The following is an 18,896-nucleotide window of genomic DNA, read 5'->3' on the forward strand; positions in this document are numbered from 1 at the left end:
ACAAGATGGCTCACTTGTCCTTCACCTAGAGAACCTGGCCCACCCTTTTATACATAATTCCACCAAAGGTTAAGGGCCCTGTAAGCTGGGTGCTGGTGGCTCACGCCTGTAATCCTAACTACTCAGGAAGCTGAGATCTGAGGATCAAGGTTCGAAGCTGGAGCAGAAAAGCCCCCATGGGACTTATCTCTAACCACTTAAAGACTAGAAGTAGTTCTGTGGCTCAAAGTGATAGAGTGCTAGTCTTCAACAAAGAAACTCAGGGACAGCACCCAGGCCCTGAGTTCAAGCCCTATGACCAACCCCTCTCCTCCAAAAGAAAAAAAACCACAGAGGATCCTGGAGCAAGCTGGACCTGATGCCAGCAAGTATTTCTACTATAAAGCCTGAGTCACTGAGTTTAATGCCTCTTCTCTCCAGCCTCAAGGTCTGGTGAAAAGTGATGACACAGCCCTGCACCTAGGATTACACTGGGGGCTGGTGATTCAGGGGCCTCTGCCCACCTCCTCTGCCACACCACTGTCACCACACACACCCCAGGCTCCCATATCAAGAGACCCAAATAGACAGTGCTCATTGCTTGAGATCAGTGTGTTTATGTGTGTGTGGGGGGTACCTGTTACCCCCAAAAGGCTCGGCACTGTGAGATTACTCCAGCTATGGATCTCCACACCTCCCACACCTGTAGCTTCTCCAAGTAGAGCAGGGCCTCTGCCCATCTGTGAGGCCAGTGCAGACAAGGCCCTGGTCCACTAGCCAGGCAGCTCTGAGTCCTCTCAGCCTCATGTGCCTTTGCCCCTTGCAGGAGGACTTGGAGCAACCTACCCCGCCACAGGAGGACCAGGCAGCCAAAGAAGAAGAGGTGGCTGAGGAGGTAAGGAGCTGGGCATCCCCAGGGCTCACCAGGAGGCTCCTGGATGGGGATCTTGTGTCCCTCTCAGAGCCCTGGAGCTGGTTAGGAGAGCCTCAGAGGGACTTAGCAGTAGAGCCAGCCCTGGGCCTGAGGATGAGATCTTCCAGGGCAGCCACTGAGGGTTGAGGGCCTGGAGGGGGCTGTGAGGGTCATTCTTTCTTCCAGGTTAAGAGTGGAGGCGACTAGAAGGCTGCCAGCCGGCTGTGGAGATACCCCCCCAGACACACCCCTCTGCCTTAGAGCCCACCCCCACACAGCATACGTGCCCAGTGTGGAATGCCCAGCAGGCTGCCCATGCTCCTGCGCTGTCCCTGAGCCTCCACCTCCTGCGGGCCCCACCCGCTCCTGTCCTTCTGACCCCGTAAGACCAGATGCTGCTGTGAACTTCCATTCCCTTTTTAAACATGATTTCAAATAAAACGAGCTCCAACCTCCAGCCATGTTTCCTGTCTGCTCTGCCACTGCTCATGAAGCCCCCAGAGACAGGAAGGAACTGGCTCAGCCTGTGCTGGGGACCAGGTACCCTATGGGAATACACTGGTGCTCCAGACCCTCCCCAACACATATAGCCAACCCACAATGAATGCCCTTAGTAGCAGCACAGGCCTGTATGTCCCCACATTGTGTGTGTGTGTGTGTGTGTGTGTGTGTGTGTGTGTGTGTGTGTGTATACTGGGGCTTAAACTCAGAGCTTGACTGTTGTTTCTATACTTTTTTCACTCAGGGCTAGTGCTCTACCACTTGAGCCACAGTTCCACTTCTGGCATTTTTTTTTTTTGTTGTTGGCCAAGAGGCTTGAACTCAGGGCCTAGGCTCTGTCCATGGGCTTTTCTGCTCAAAGCTAGTGCTCTACCACTTTGATCCAAAGCTCCACTTCCACTTTTCTGGTGGTTAATTGGAGAAAAGAGTCTCATGGACATTCCTGCCTGGGCTGGCTACAAACCATGATTCTCAGCTCTCAGCTTCCTGCGCAATTATAGGTGGGAGCCATTAGCACCTGGCTTGTCCCCCGTTTGCGCTCAGCTACTGTTTGGAATGGACCCCACTGGAGTGGACATTGAGGGGGTCCGCACTGTCCTCTGAGGAGCCTGAGGTGGGCAGGGTAAGGATACTATGCACATCTTCAGCTCTGGTGACATCTTTGGAGATCAGGGATATCCTCCCTAGAGCAGGAAGTAACTTGCAAAGATGGCAAAGCCTAAACCCACAGCAGGACAGGGAAATATTCACCCCAGCAGAGATGAGGTGACCCCAAGCTCCTTCCACCTCTCAGAGGCGGGGCTTTCATTCCTGCTCCTGGAAACCTGTTGGGGTTGTAGAACATGACAAGATTAAGTGCTGGTGGCACACACCTGTAATCCTAGATACTCAAGAGGCTGAGATGTGAGTATCTTGGTTCAAAGCCAGCCCAGGTAGTAAAGTCTATGAGATTCTTCGCTCCAATTAACCAGCAAAAGCCAGGAGGTTTGGCTCAAGTGGGAGAGCACCAGCCTTGAGTGAAAAAGCTAAGGGACAGTGTCTAGGCCCTGAGTTCAAGCCCCAATATGATTCAGGGGTAAGAGTGATCTGATACATTGTATAAATACGTGGAAATGTCATAAGAAGACACGCTCCCTGTTCGCAGGTAATGTATGCTAAAAATTACAAAAAAAATAAATAACTCGCCCAAGGGCACAGAACTAAGAAACATCAGAACTGAGCAGAGTGGGCACCAATGGCCACACTTGTAATCCTAGCTATTCAGGAGGCTGATATCTGAGGATAGAAGTTCGAAGCCAGCCAGGGCAGAAAAAAAATCCTTGACTCTTATTTCCAATTAACCACCACAAAGGCAGAAGCAAAGCTGTGGCTCAAGTGATAGAATGCCATCCTTGAGTGAAAAATCTAAAGCCTCAATACAGGTACATAGACAGAGAGAGAGAGAGAGAGAGAGAGAGAGAGAGAGGGAGAGAGAGAGAGAGAGAGAGAGAACTGAGCACAAACTTTTCACTCAGTTGAATCCATGCCATGCCCACCCCCAAAATTTCAAAATACCCCTGACACTAGCCAGGCCAGTGTCCAGCACGAGGACTCTCCATTTTGCTCTTGGAATATTGTTCCCTGGACACCCCCACCCTCACCTTTGATGTCCAGTTTGGGGACAGAGCTTTGAAGGGACTTGCTGCAGGCTGCCAGTCCTAAGTGCCAGCACCAATGCCTGAATCCACATATGACTCCAGAGACTGCCCTGCCCCCACTGCAGTGAAAAGCAGAGGTCAAGGGCAGACCAGAGGCTGGGAGTCCAGTCAGGTACAGCGGAGCTGGGTGTGCCCTAGTAGCTTGCCCATGGGTATCTACTGTTGGGAAGACAGGAAGATGCCAGGGACTGCTGGTCCCCTGGGAAGGAATGAAGGCACCAGAGGACACTCAGGGCAGTCAGGGCTCTCCTGTCCCCAACACCAACACATCAGCAGGCTGTGCATGCCCAGAAGTAAGCCACTGCTGAGAAAAAGCAAAGAGAAGAAGGTCAGCTTGGTGGCTAAGAGCTCAGAGAGAGGGCTCCTGGTCCTGGCCCCTGTGGATATTTAGCAGGCTCCTAGAGTTCTCTGCCTCCACTAAAAGAGGCTGTAAGGGTCCTTGGTGCACCTCCCTCTACTATTAAGTACACACTCAAGACCTATGCTGAGCTTGGTATTTATGGCGCACACCTGTAATCCTACCTTCTTAGGAGGCTGAGATCTGAGGATCAAGATTCAAAACCAAACTGGCAAAAGAAATCACTAATATTAAGGTGCTGCATGCCTATAATGCAGGCACACAGGATAATCCAGGCAAGAGGATCTTGAGGTCAAGGCCAAGCTAGGCTATATAGTGAGAACTTAAAATAAAATAAAACAATAAAAGCTGGGTGCTGGTAGCTATAGTTAGTCCTAGCTATTCAGGAGACTGAGCCCTGAGGATGGAAGTTCAAAGCCAGCCCAGATAGGAAAGTCTGTGAGACTCTTCAGTGAACCTACAAAAAGCGGGAAGTGGAGCTGTGGCTTAAGTGGTAGAGCGCTAGCCTTAAGCACAAGCTTAGAGAGAATGCATAAGCACTGAATTCAAGTTCTAGGATAAGTACTAAAAAATGAAATAAAACACAGGAGAAAAATAAAACAAAATAAAATGGGCTAGGATGGTGGCTCAGTGGTAGAGTGCTTGCCTCGCATGCATGAGGCCCTGGGTTCTATTCCTCAGCACCACATAAGCAGAAAAAAGCCAGAAGTGGCACTGTTGCTCAAATGGTAGCGCACTAATCTTGAGTTGAAAAGCTGAAGGACAGCACCCAGGCCCAGAGTTCAGCCCCGACGAACAACCAAAAACTAAAAAATAAAATAAAACACAGAGAATGTGGCTCCAGTGATAGAATGCTTTCCTAGCAAGTTAGTAACTAGAGTTCAAATCCTAATATCACCAAACAAAACAATAATTAGCTAAGCTGGATACCAACACTCACACATGTAATCTTAGCTACTCAGGAGGTTAAGATCTGAAGACCACTGTTCAAAACCAGCCTGGGTAGAAAACTTTGTGTGAGACTCTTATATCCAATTAACCAGTTAAAAGCCAGATATGGACATGTTGCTCAAGTGATAGAAAGCAAGTCTTGAGCAAAAAGCACTAAGCAAGAGCATAAGGCCCTGAGTTCAAATCCCAGATCTGGCATTCCCCTACAAAAAATATTAACTAATCAAAACACTGATTTTAGAGGTCACATCACTAAAGAACTTATCATTAGTCCCCACTAATTTTTCCATCAACAGCACTTCTGCTGATTCTTTTTCAGAATGGCCATAAGGCTGTGTTTGCTGCAAGTTCACTTGAGTCTGTGAAAATATCCAATGGATGACTAACACAGACTGACAAAGCCTGGCATCTCTACTGCCATCTCCTATCTCTCTCCTTTGGCGCCCTAACCTCTGGGTCAACCTTTAACTCTGTTGGTAGGCATGTTTGTCTAGGACTGGTCATAAAAACAGATTTGTCTGAAACTCACCTGATCTCTCTCCTATCCCTCTAGGCTGGAAGTCACCAAGATAAGAATGTTTAAGATTTATAGGTTCTTCATGGCCTTGTGATTGCCTGTGAACCACTACCAGGGTTCACATCAGTTCCAGATCACCGGAGAGGCGCCCAAAAGTCTCCAGCCAGCCATCCTTTCCTACCCTAAGCCCTCTTTCTCCTCCCCAACCTTCTGGCTTTAGGCCAGAAGGAGCTTGAAACCTCTGCCTAGTGAAGACGATTCTTGCCAGGGTCTTGCAGGCAGTTCCAGTAAATCTTTGTGCTACCCCAACAACTTGACAGGCCAGTAAATAGATGGGTCTTCATTGACAGTTACCTGCAGTCCACTTAATCCTTACAAAAAATACCCTGGAAGCCAGGTGCTGGTGGCTCACACCTGTAATCCTAGCCACACAGAAGGCTGAGATCTGAGGACTGTGGTTCAAAGCCAGCTCAAGCAGATAAGTCCTTGTCTTTTATCTCCAATTAACTAGCAAAATGCCAGAAGTGGTGTGGCTCAAGTGGTGGAGCATCAGCCTTGAGTAAAAAGGTCAAGCAAAATTGTAAGTCCTTTGAGTTCAAACCCCTGTTAGTGTCTTTTCCTTAAAGTTGGGGACACCAGGGCTGGGAAGGTGGCTCAGTGGTAGAGCGCTTGCCTTGCATGCCTGAGGCCCTGGGTTCGATTCCTCAGCACCACATAAGCAAAAAGAAAAAAAAAGTTGGGGAAACCAAGGCTCAGAGAAATAAACTTGAATGTCCTGGGGGTATCAGAATTCAAGATAGTAGTTTAACTCCAGTGTCTGCTGCTGTCTGGCCATCCTGAGCTGTCCCTACCATTATCTCTCAGGGCTGGCTGCTCCTCCATGCAGAGGTTCCTGCCTTCTGGTCTTGCTTACTGATCATGGGCCCCAGTAGCAACTAGTACCAACAGCTGTGACATGAACTGAAGCAGTGGCAGAGGCTTTCCTGGATGGGCATGATGCTAACTAATGGGATTTTGGGAGGATTGGCAGGGCTGAGACAGGGTTGGGCTGGGCTCCGGGAATTCCTGTAGTAGGCAGACAGCAGCCAAGCCTCCCTGCAGTGCTGCTGCTGCTGGTACCAGGAGGGAGGTTTTGTTTGTTTGTTTGTTTGTTTTTGGGTCCGGTTGTGGGGCCTGAACTCTGGGTCTGGGCGCTGTCCCTCAGCTCTTCAACTCAAGGCTAGCGCTCTACCACTTGAGCCACAGTGCCACTTCCAGCTTTTTGCTTTTTGCTTATGTGGTGCTGGGGAATCGAACCCAGGGCCTCAGGCATGCAAGGCAAGCGCTCTACCACTGAGCCACCTTCCCAGCCCCTAGGAGGGAGTTTTGTATGTCTGTGCCTGCACTCCATTCTGTCCCTCACCTAACCTCACCACCTGCTCCTTCCTCTTACCCAGGGTTGCCCAGCACGTACCTGGGTTTCTAGAAAGTCCAAGCTAAGGGCTGACTCTCTACTAACAAACCAGGGGACACAGGCCAGCAGACAGGGCCTGGGCAGAGACTCCCTGAAACTCTAGAATAAGAGAGACTCTGAGAGGGGCAGAGAATGAATGGAAAAAAATTGCAAAGCCAGGTGCCTAGCTACTCAGGAGGCCAAGATTTGAGGATGGTAGTTTGAAGCTAGCTTAAGCAAACACACCTGGGAATTTTTATTTTTATTTTTTTGCTGCTTCTAGAGCTTGAACTCTGGGTCTTAGCAATGTCCCAAAGCTTTGCACTCTACCACTTGAGCCACAGCTCCACTTTCTTCCTTCCTACATTCCTTCCTTCCTTCTTTCCTTCCTTTCTTTCTTTCTTCCTGCCTTCCTTCCTTCCCTCCTTCTTTCCTTTCTGTGGTTAATTGGAAATAAGTCTCTTGGACTTTTCTGCATGGGCTGGCTTCAGATGTCAGCCTCCTAAGTAGCTAAGGCACTCTCTCTCTCTCTCTCTCTCTCTCTCTCTCTCTCTCTCTCTATATATATATATATATATACACATATATATACATACATACATATGAACTAGCAAAAAAAGCTTGAGCCATGGCTTGAGGCCCAGAATTCAAAGCCCAGTATCAGTCCAAAGATAGATAGATGATAGACAGACAGACAGACAGACAGATAGATAGATAGATAGATAGACAGGATGGACAGACACCAATGAGCAATGCTGGGCCTGGAGACAGAGAGGGGTATGTGGTAAGGCTAATAGCAAGGGACCTGTGTAAGGTCACCTTGAGCGGGAGCAGGAGGTGCTGCTATGCTAGAATCCCTAGCTCCCCCACCAAGCCCCTAACTTCCCTTCTAGTGCCTCTTGATTGTCTCAAGCCCCAGAATTACTCCTTTGGGGGAAAGAAAAGTTAGCATCCCCTGAGCATGCCTGCCCTCTCTGAACTGTCCCTCCTGTCCAACTAGCTGGGCTTTGGTGACATGTGCAGTCATTGTCCCCTGCCTCGTTCAGGGGACAGCTTCCTCATTTCTACCAGGTTCTCATCTTCTTTAGGGTCTTTACCTAGTACTCCCTTCCTCCTACCCAGGTCCCAGTGGCCATGGCGCAGATAGCCAGTCTGCAGGGCCAACTGGACACAGGGGGACAAAAGGTTCTGTAGTTGCCAGGGCCCTCTGGTTCACGGCCCACAGTGGCCAATTTATTTTATTTTACTTATTTATATATTTATTTTTATTGTTATTATGAAGGTGATGTGCAGAAGGATGACAATTACATAAGTCAAATTATAAGTCAAATAAAGAGTACATTTCTTCTGGGACAGTGTCACCCCTTCTGTCAGTTTCTCTCCCAGTTTTTTTCCTCCCATCCCCACTGATAAATTGTATATAGTTCATTTGCAACATAGTGTCTAATGAGTGCCACTCAGTGGCCAATTTAATCCTAACTCACCTGCCTCTGTTTCCTCCTACAAATGGATGCTAAATAATAACACTCATTCACTAGGTGATTGTAAACATTATATCAGAGACTATAAAGCATCAGCGAAGCACCTAGCATATGATAAGTGATCAATAAGAAACAACTGCAAAGCTGGGCGCTGGGGGCTCACACCTATAGTCCTAGCTACTCTGGAGGCTGAGAGCTGAGGATCAAGGTTCCACACCAGCCTGGCAAAGAAAGGTGGTGACACTCTTTATCTCCAATTAACTATCAAAAAAGCCACAGTAGAGTTGTGGCACAAGAGGCAGAGTACTTGTCTTGAGCAAAAACAGCTCAGGGACAGCACCCAGGTTCTGGGTGTAAGCCCAAGGACTGGCACACACACACACACACACACACACAAGTGTGTACAGGTATATGTGTGTGTTATTATCTTTAAATAGCTTTACAAAGGGGTTTTAATTCAACATGTCAATTTATGAGTACAGTGCATCTGATCAATATCACCTCTTCCATTGTTCTCCCCCAGCTCTCCCAACTCTAGCCATCCCTTCAAGTTATCTGGTTCCATTCTCCCTCCCTCCCTCCCTCCCCCCTTTTTCCCTCCCTCCCTCCCACCCTCTCTTCCTTCCACCCCCTCTCTCACACACACATACATGATACGTGTCGTGTGTGTGTGTGTGCGCGCGCGCTGGTCTTGGGGCTTGAACTCAGGGCCTAAGATGTCTCTGAGCTTTTGTGTTCAATGCTAGCACTCTACCACTTGAGCCAAATGTTCACTTTTTTGGTAGTTAATTGGATAACAGTCTCACAGGCCTGCCCTCACCTGGCTTTAAACCTTGATCCTCAGACCTCAGCCTCCTGAGGAGCTAGAATTACAGTAGTGAACCATTGGCACCAGGCTGTATACTGAATATTAACTGCTAGTATTTATAACAATTTCAGCTCTGAGCTCCCAACTTAGCATTGACCTCAGATCACCAGGGGATCCTCAAAGTAGAGGAGGAAGATACTGGTTGGGTTGGCTAGGTGAGGGAAGATATCTCTGTCCCTAGTCTCTTTCAGGACCCTAATCCCAGACCTCTGCACACCTCATCCCTCTCTCTCCCTCCTGCTGAAGGTCTCACTTTCTCAGTATGAGCCCTCTAGGGGCCAGCAAAACACACACACACACACACACACACACACACACACACACACACGCCACACCTTTGAGGCAGTCAACTGGAACCGCCCTCCTGTAGGGTGGGCCTGCCTTGGCTTTTGGGAATGCCTTAAAAAACCCAGGTGGACAGAGTCAGCAGGATCCAACAGTGTCTTGCAGCCCTGAGCACTCGTTGAAGCTATGGCCAGCAAGGGTAGCAAGGACCTGAAGCCCCAGGTGGAAGGCACTGTCCCAGAAGCAGGTGAGTCCAGAGCTGTCCCTTGGCACCAGCAGGTGCACTCACCTGGGCATCGTGGCAGTTGTGAGGGTCTGAGCATTCTGGAAGTCCTTGGGCCTCATCTTCTTGAGATGAGGAGCCACAGAACACCCACCTGGACCAGGCCAGGGGTGATGGCTGAGGGAGACCCAAGCTAAGCTTTGGGTATTGCTGGTGTCCACTCTAGCCCTCAGGCCAGGCAAAAGCCCAGGCAGACATGGAAAGCTGGCTGTGGCTACCTCTTCATGGACCTATATTTGCTGGGGTCTCCTGGAAGAAGATAGGGTAAAATTTGGGAGGGGTGTTGTTTTTACCCCCTCTAAAAAAAAATCCTTTCTTTACTTTGAAGACCTCAACAGGGGCTGGGAAGGTGGCTTAGTGGTAGAGTGCTTGCCTAGCATGCATGAAGCCCTGGGTTTGATTCCTCAGTATCACATAAACAGAAAAGGCTGGAAGTGGTGTTATGGCACAATTGGTAGAGTGCTAGCCTTGAGCAAAAGAAGCTCAGGGACAGTGACCAAGCCCTGAGTTCAAGCCCCAGGACTATCACAAAAAAAAAAGAAGAAGAAGAAAGAAGGAGGAAGAGGAGAAGAAAGAAGAGGAGGAGCAGAAGGAGATACTATCCAAGCCAACTCCCTCTTTCCCCAGCACCCCAGCAACAGGCAATAGATTAAAATCTCCCCAAGAATGCTCTGTCTTTCTTCTGGGTCTCACTTTTCCCATCTGGAAGTTGAGTGCAAAGACTCCTACTCTGTGGCTTCTTATGGGGGTGCATAATCAATATTGAGGCTTGAACTCAGGGCCTGGGGGCACTGTCCCTTAGTTTACACTCAAGCCACAGCTCTACCTCCAGCTTTTTGCTGGTCCATTGGAGATAAGAGTCTCAGACTCTGTGGCCTAGGCTAGTTTGGAACCATGATCTTCTGATCTCAGCCTCTTGAATAGCTAAGATTATAAGCATGGGCAGCACCTTGCCTCTGACTTGTTTTTTTTGTTTCTGGTAAGGATGGGGGCACTAGGGAGCAAACCTAGGGCCTTGTGCATGCTAAGCAAGGTATCTGCCACTGAGCTACATACCCAGCAGCCCGGGGTCAAGTCAGATACTTGCTAGCTTGCTGAACATGTTGATCTATGTGAGCCCCTGGAAACTCCACTCACCACAGTGGAAAAACTCTGGTCTAGAGGAGATGGCTAGATCCTGGAAGTTTCTTTCCCTTCTACATTTCTTCTCTTCATACCTTAAGTTAGCTGGTGAGTGACAACAACTGCCATTTGGGCCTGTATGACCTTTTAGAAGGGAGCCACTGAGTGGGGGATGGGACGTAGTAAGAGGCCATGATAAAAGTAAAAGATAAAGGCCAAGTGCACTCAAGGTAGGAACTGAGCCCCCTTTATGTCCAGCAGCAGCCACAGCCGATGGGAGCTCTCTTCTGATCCTTGGGGATGGGGAGGAAAACAGGACAGAAGGGGCTTACAAGTTAGTAAGAACACCTAAAGAAGCCAGATGTGCCTGTGGCTCATGCCTGTAATCCCAGCTACTCAGGTGGCTGAGATCTGAGAATCTGAGGGTTCAAAGCCAGCACAGGCAGGAAAGTCTGTGAGACTCATCTCCAGTTAACCAGCAAAGAGGCAGAAGTAGAGCTGTGGCTCAAGTGGTAGAGTTTAGCCTAGAGTGAAAAAGCTAAAGGGACAGTACCCAGGCCCTGAGCTCAAGGTCTAGTACACACACACACACACACACACACACACACACACACACACCATCCAAAGACATGGAAAAGGGCTGATGCCTCTCACTTCCTCACTGGCTGGCTGGAAGACTTCATCTCAAACTCAGCTCTCCCTGAAGAACTAGGGGAAAGAGCAACGGAGGAGCTCCTTAGTCAGTGGTGTCTAAAGACTCTTATCCTTGTGTTACAGTGGCAACAGCGGGCGCTGCAGTTCAAGAACCATCCACTGAGGGAGGACAGAAAGGTCTGGTGGTGGTGCCCCAGGGTGGGAGGGGGGCAGCCTCCAGTCTGGCTCCGGGCACCCTCTCTTTCCTCCCCCCCCCTCCACACACACACACACACACACACACACACACACACAGATCAGAGGTGGTTGCCAGGTGCTGGTGGCTCACACCTGTAATCCTAGCTACTCAGGAGGCTGAGATCTGGAGATCAAGTTTGGAAGCCATCCCTGGCAGATAGAAAAACCCTTGAAATTCTTATGTCCAACAAAAAGCAGTTAGTAGAAGTGTGGGTTCAGTGGCAGAGTGCCACCCTTGAGCAGAAAAGCTAAGGGAAAGCACTTAGGCCCTGAGCTCAAGCCCCAGTACCATAAAAATTATATATAGATATATAGACACATATTATATATGTATGTTATATGTTATGTATGTATATTACATATGTATATATGTAATATATATACATATATACATATACATATTATATATATATATATATATATATAATGGGCTTCCTTAGGAGACGCTTAACAGGACAACTAAGTCTGAACGACAATGGCTCCCCAGGGTCCTGGCCTTACCTGGCCTCTCTCCTCCCCTCCCCTTCCCTTCCCTGCCCTCCTCTAGGCACCGCAGCTTCCCGCGCTGGCCCGGTCCCCGCTGGCCCCACCACTGCCCCGGCCGCAGCCCCTGCCGCAGACCAAGGCAAGCTGGGTCCCCAGAAGTGATGGCAAAACTGGACACTTCCCTCCAGGCGCGTTCAACAGAACTTGACCCTGACCTCCCTGTTGCCTGCTACTTCCTTGATCTGCCCTTAATTAAAGTTCATATTTCCGGGGGTTGGGGGCGCGGCTCAGGGGGGTAAAGCAAGTCCTGGTCTTGGACCAAAAGAAAAAGGACATAAATTTCCTCTTTCCAGTTCCTTGTCCACTGTGATGATTCTCGCCACATCGCACCCGGGCCTCTCGGGCCCAGGGCTGAACTCCCCCGACAGGAGCTCCCCATCAAATTCCGCACTCTTGTATCCGTCCCCCCAGAAACCAACGCTGTTCCTCTTGCTCCTAGGATGAGGGGGTCCTTGGTCCCCTGTGCCTCCCGGGGTCTGGAGAGGGCCGAGGGGAACAGGGAGTTTGGGAGAGGGGGGGCGACCAAGCCCAGCGCCTGCGAGGCCCTCCGAGTTGGGCCGAGGTGGCGGGGCGCACCCTCCAGTGACTCACGGGACACCGCGGCCAGGGTTTGGGGGCGTGTTTGGGGGCGATCTGCGCAGCCGCCGGTGAAGCCCCGCCCCGCCCGGAGATGCGGGACGGGGCGGGGGGGGGGGGAGGGGAGAGGTGTAAGGCGGGGCCGGGCGGGGTTGGTTTGGGGACTAATAGGTTGGAGGTGGGGGCAGCGCCCCATGGGGCGCCGGAGCTCGGGACGCGTGCCCCAGCTGCTCTCCCCCTCGGTCCACCTCCTCCCTGAAGCTACTTGTTGGGGTGTGTGCACGTCCTGGGGCTTGAACTCAGGGCCTTGCACTCTCCCTTGGCTTTCGGTGGTCATTCAAACCTGGCGCTCTGCTACTTGCACTACCCCTTCACTTCCAGCTTCTTGCTGCCGGGGCTGGCTTTGAACCTCAGTCCTCAGATCTCAGCCTCCAGAGTAGCTAGGATCACAGCGCGCGCACCCGCGTGCGTCATCTGGGGGGGGGCGAGGAACCCTAACTTCTGTCCCTGGACGAAGCCAGATATATCTGCCCCGAGAACTCTATTTCATGCTCCCTCCGCCTCCTCCCCTCCTTGCCTCTCCCCGGCACGTGTCCGCGCAGGCGACCGCTGCCCTGGGTGTGCCGGGCGGCTGGGTGACTCAGCCGTGCCGCAGGATGTGGCCCAGCTCGGCCGCTGGCGTGCGGCCGCGGCCCGGTCTTCCATTGTTTGGAAGGAGGGATTTCCCGCGCTTCCCTTTTCCCATCCCCACGCCTTAGCCTCGTTATTCCCAGCCCGGATCTGCGGATGGGCGCACACCAAGCTTACCGTTCCAGTTCCCAGAAACTTGACCGTGGACCCCTGCCCCTTTCGGGGGAGCTGTCGGGAGACACAGAGGTTGTACCCCACGCCTGTCCCCGGCCTGCCAGCAGGGGGCGGGGGCTCCTCTCTCTGTTTCTTCCCTGGTCTAGTTAAGACTAGAGGCTTGGGGGAAACAAGAGGTGGTTTTTCTTCGTGGCTGTGTTTTCTTCTTCTTTTGCTTTTTTGTCTTGTTTGTTCATTTGTATGTCTTTGGGAGGATAAGGGAGGGCAAAGAAATGGAAGGACAAAGGATGAACAAATGCAGCAGTGGTATCTTTAGATACAATGTTGAAAATGAGCCACACAACTTGTGCGTGAGGATGGTAGGGAGATGAGTGTTAGGAAAAGGGCAACACTGTCTAAAAAGAAATGTACTTTTTACCTGACATATGTAACTGTACATCACCTTTATAATAACTATTAAAAATTTTTAGAAAAGAAACACAGTAGAGGGCTGGGGATGTGGCTTAGTGGTAGAATGCTTCTAACATGCATGAAGCCCTGGGTTGGATTCCCCAGTACCACATAAACAGAAAAGCCAAAAGTAGTGCTGTGGCTCAAGGGGTAGAGTGCTAGCCTTGAGCAAAAGAAGCTCAGAGACAGTGTCCCCAGGACTGGCAAAGAGAAGAAAAGGGAAAAAAAAACAATAGAGGCCTTTCCTCAGTACTGAGCTCTCCCCAGCTCTCACTCCAGGGACTGAGCCTGTGCCAGGGTCCCTGAGGCACCCTGAGGTCCCTTGTTTCTCCACAAAGGAGCCTCCAAGTATGCACAATGTGGTAAAGCTTCCTGTTCAAAGGGCTGGCCCCCACAGAGCTCACAACTGTTATCTTAGCTCCTCAGGAAACTGAGATCTGTGAATTGTGATTTGAAGCCAGTCCAAGCAGGAAAGTCTGTGAGACTCTTATCTCCAATTAGCCTCCAGAAAACCAGAAGTGGAACTGTGGCTCAAGTGGTAGAGTGCTAGCCTTGACCACAAAAGTTCAGGGACAGCACACGGGTCCTGTGCTGTCTCCCATGACAGATGGGATGGCCCTGGAAGTGACACATAGTGAAGTCTGAGGAAGCGTCCAGCAATTCCAGGGGCACCTCACCTGCAGAAGCAGGTGCTGTGTCAGAGAAGGCTGGCGGGGCTGGATCTGCTGGGCCCCATCATCATTCTTGCCCTGTGTGTGTCAGGGATTCAGGGATAAACCCTGGTAGGCCTGACATCTCCTACTCACCTGTTCTCCTCCCACACAAACTACTGCCTGGAAAGGCAGAGGGTGAGCTGAGTGCCAGGTGGCTTATCCTAGCTACTCAGAAGGCTGAGATTTGAAGATCACAGTTTAAAGCCAGGCTGGATAGGCAAGTCTTTTTGATACTCCAATTAACCATCTTAAGAAGCAGAAAGTAAGCTGGGCGGTGGTGGCTCAAGCCTGTAATCCTAGCTACTCAGGAGGCTGAGATCTGTGGATAATAGTTCAAAGCCAGCCTGGGCAGGAAAGTCCATGAGACTTTCCTCCAAAAAACTACCAGAAAACTGGAAAAGGCAGAGTGGCTCAAAGTGGTAGAGCACTAGCCTTGAGCAAAAAGAGCTCAGGGACAGTGCCCAAGCCCTGAGTTCAAGCCCCACGACCACCACCAACAACAAAAAGCAGAACTTGGAGGTATGAGAGTGCAAGGACCTGATTGCAAACCCCTGGAATGACACAAAAAAATAAAATAAAATTCCACATGACTGAAAGAACCTAACTTGTTGTCTGATCTGAGCAGCCAAGAGAAATAACAGTCAACTTTCTCAGTAGGCTAGTTTCAATGCATAAAACCTGAAGACCTCCCTGTTAAAATCCTGATTCTAAAAGCAATCTGCCAAAAGCCAGTGGCTCATGCCAGTTTACTTGGGAGATGGTGATGGAAAGATGGAGGTTCCAGGCCAGCCCAAGGGAAGAAAAGTCTAAGAGACTCCTTCTCCATGGAAGAAACTAGGGGTGGTGGCCTTTGCATGTGTCAACCAGTTATGGTAGACAGCCTAAAATATGGTTATACTTCAGGTATTTGCCTGGAAAGGAAGTATCCCCAAAACAACCAGCACAGAAAAATTGTTGTGGATTCTATGAGTTGCCAAAAGGAGACTACCACATGGTTCAGGCAGAAAAGAGTTTATTTGGGAGAGCCAAACTGCTGGGCCACACTTAAGAGTAGGGTGTAGTGTGTGGCAGCTCAAACTAATGGCAGAGAGGGATTATATAGAGAAGGGCAAGACTGGAGCAGATGAGGAAGTGACCTCAGAGCCTCAGGAACCTCCTAATTCCCACAGATGTGCCAACAACTGGTTACCTAGGTGACAGATGCTGGGTAGGGACTTCTGGGGAGGCTGAGTACAGTCTTGCATGGAAAGAGAACAAAGAAGAAGGGGCCTACATGCAATTTTGCACAGAGAGAAAACAAAGAGAAGAGGCCATTTTTTTTCTGGGTGGACCTAACATGGATATAATTCAGTAACAGAGTACTTGCCTACTAACATGAGGTTTTGATACTTACAAAAAATCAGTCTGAGCTAACCTGATGTTAGCCAGATCTTTTTCTGTCTCCTTCTCTACCTTGTAAGGAAAGTAGCTGAAATAATCAAGCTACTTTTGTTTTTTCCTCTGAAGCTTTTTTGATCTATAAAATCTACTTTCTTTTCATTGGATTGTTTATGGACTAAAGTGTTGCTTTATTCTAGAATTAAAAGTAAGGCCAATTACAATCTTCAAGATGGGTGTGGGACTCATATCTATCCATAATCCCAGCAATCAAGAGACTGAGAAGTGAGTCTTTGACAGGTCTTCCTCCCTCCTCTTTTTTATTTTATCTTTTTTTTTAAAATTTAATTTAATTTTATTTTTTGGGGGTCTGGTTGTGGGGCCTGAACTCTGGGCCTGGGTGCTGTCCCTCAGCTCCTCAGCTCAAGGCTAGCGCTCTACCACTTGAGCTACAGGGCCACTTCTGGCTTTTTTTTCTTTTTGCTTATGTGGTGCTGAGGAATCAAACCCAGGGCCTCGTGCATGCAAGGCAAGCACTCTACCACCGAGCCACTTTCCCAGCCCTATTTTATCTTTTTGGTGCTCAACTCAGAGCTGAACTAGGCTCTATCTCTGTGCTTTGTTTTTTCAAGGCTAGCACTCTACCCCTTGAGCCATAGCTCCACTTCTGGCTTTTTGGTGCTTAATTGGAAAAAAGAGTCTCACAGATTTTCCTGCTTGGGTTGGCTTCAAACTGTGATCATCAGATCTGTAAGTAGCTAGGATGACAGGCATAAGCCACTGGTGTCTGAATCTCCTTCCTCTTTTTTTGCCAGCCATTTTCAGTCAGTTGGATGGTTCTTTCTTAATATTTATCTCTGTATTCCTGCACAAACTGAAACATTGACCATTTTGGTTTCTGGGTTGTTAACTGTCATCAGACAGAGGGAAGTGCAGAATTTCCTACACCCATTTTCTCTTCCATTCACTATTATTATTACTTATCTCCCCCACCTTCCTCCTTCTCCACCTCCTCCTCATAATCATCATCATCATTTTGGAAGTTGTCTGCTTTCTACTTTGCCAGAACTTGCAGCATTTACATGCCATTGCTCCACTCTCAGCCACACCTTTGTTTTGTCTTAGATCTGCAGTTGAAGATACTAAAAGCTCTGCTGTTCCTTTGGCTGAAGTGTTTCTTGATATTTCTTGGATGGTTAGAGTTAACCCTCCAGATGTTTTCTCAAGAATGAAACATTTACAGATGCACTGATAAAGTATCTGGGATCTGACTTCATCATATTTGTTTGTGCCAGTCCTGAGATGAACTCACAGCCTGGGAGCTGTCCCTGAGTCTCTTTGCTCAAGGCTAGCCTTCTATTGAAAAACAGATACAGGGCCTCAGTAATGCTACCTTGTCATCACCACCGTCTAGGCATCTTAATAGATGATGGGGACTTTACACCCAGTTCTGAAAAACACAGATGGGTCAAGGGTTGTAAAGCTCTAGGAAAGTCTTGCTCCAGGGAATTCTTGCCCTACACTCCAGGAAAGTCTTGCTCCAGGGAATTCTTGCCTTTGATTGCCTGATTGTTCCCCCTAGCTTGCTTTGTTTTTATTAACATGCTTTTGCTAAGTTTAGTTCCTCATACTAATCATGTGGATTTTTTTTTGCCTTTATAAACTTTGTATTAACTGTATTTGAGGCTTCAAGTTCTTTTGGGACAAGACTCTGCTCTCAGTTGCCGGCTTTGTAATAAAGACACCAAACTGGACCTCTCAAAGTGTGGCTTCTCTGTATCTTGCTGGCTGAATTCCTGTATAACACTGCCACTTAAGCCACAGTTCAGTTTCCAGCATTTTTTGGTGCTTAACTGGAGATAAGAGTCTCACAGACTTTCTTGTGTGGGCTAACCTCCAACCATGATCCTCAGATCTTAGCCTCTTGAGTAGCTAGGATTATAGGCTTCTACCACCAGTTTCTGCTTGCTAAGTGTTTTTTGTTCAAGGCTATCCCTCTACCTTTGAGCTGCAACCCCACTTCTGGCTTTTGTGGGTTAATTGGAGATGAGAATCACAGACTTTTCTGTCCCAGCCAGCTTTGAAGCATGATCTTCAAATCTCAGCCTCCAGAGTAGCTAGGATTACAGATGTGAGCCACTTCAGGTTTATACTATTCAGCTTTTATGTATAACGTTTTCTATTTTACAAAAGGCAAGAAAGTTAAATAAAGACTAAAAATGAAGGGTTTAAGCATAAACAACCTCTATGAAAGTTGTTGGTCCATAAGGAGAGGAGAATATGCGAGAGAAATAGACTGCCAAGAAAAGGGAACTAACAGGAGGAGGCGGGGCTAACAAGGAGCTTGTATTCCGTTGGAAGAGACTACTTGCAACTATGATCATAGAACAATGAAACCTGTTGGAATTGTTTGGGAAAGAGAGAAGGGAGACAAGGAGACTAATGGGGGGCATAATTAGAATACAGTGTAAATATGAGTGGAAAGGTAACAGAAATCTCCCCCTTGTACAAATAATGTAAGTTAATTTTTTTCGGATAGTAACAAGTATTTTTTTTTAGTGAATATGGGAGATTACAAACAATTTTCACTTCCCTTTTCTACATAGGGAATTGTATCATAACTTAGAGCCATTTTGTTGTAAGTTAATTTAACAACAACAAAAAATAACTTTATGTGAATAGTCTTTTGAATTCCTAAGTGTTTGGACAATACTTTTGACCTTGTTAAAAATTATAAGAACCGAACTTTAATGTCTCATGCCTGTAATCCTAGCTACTCAGGAGACTGAGATCTGAGGATTAAGTATTGAAGCCAGCCGGGGCAGGAAAGTCTGTGAGACCTTTATCTCTAATAAACAACTTAGAAAATGCTGGAAGTGACGATGTGATTCAAATGGTAGAGCTAGGCTAGCCTTGAGCAAAAAGAATTTCAGGGACAGTACCCAGGCTCTGAGTTCAAGCCCAGGACCAGTACTATATAAAATATATAATAGACACTATATTATATATTATATTATATAATTTATATTATAATATGTGATATATAATATATAAAATAGTATAATAAATTATATATGTAATATATAAATATGTAACATATAAAATAATATTATATGTACATGCCAGCCCCAGGTTGGCTTTGAACCATGTTG

The 18,896-nt window shown here is 48.3% G+C and overlaps 2 long non-coding RNA genes across 2 annotated transcripts; both read left to right on the top strand.

The window, feature by feature from the left end:
* Positions 1–803: 803 nt before the first annotated feature.
* Positions 804–1,346, top strand: LOC106001622. Its single transcript, XR_001175843.1, has 2 exons — positions 804–874; positions 1,079–1,346. It is a non-coding gene; the product is annotated as an uncharacterized LOC106001622 (long non-coding RNA).
* A 7,785-nt stretch (positions 1,347–9,131) lies between these two features.
* On the top strand, positions 9,132–12,054 carry LOC106001626. The gene is made up of 3 exons (XR_001175844.1): positions 9,132–9,229; positions 11,165–11,218; positions 11,826–12,054. It is a non-coding gene; the product is annotated as an uncharacterized LOC106001626 (long non-coding RNA).
* Positions 12,055–18,896: the final 6,842 nt, after the last annotated feature.

Source organism: Dipodomys ordii, unplaced genomic scaffold (assembly GCF_000151885.1).
Source record: "Dipodomys ordii isolate 6190 unplaced genomic scaffold, Dord_2.0 Scaffold333, whole genome shotgun sequence".
Taxonomy (NCBI): domain Eukaryota; kingdom Metazoa; phylum Chordata; class Mammalia; order Rodentia; family Heteromyidae; genus Dipodomys; species Dipodomys ordii.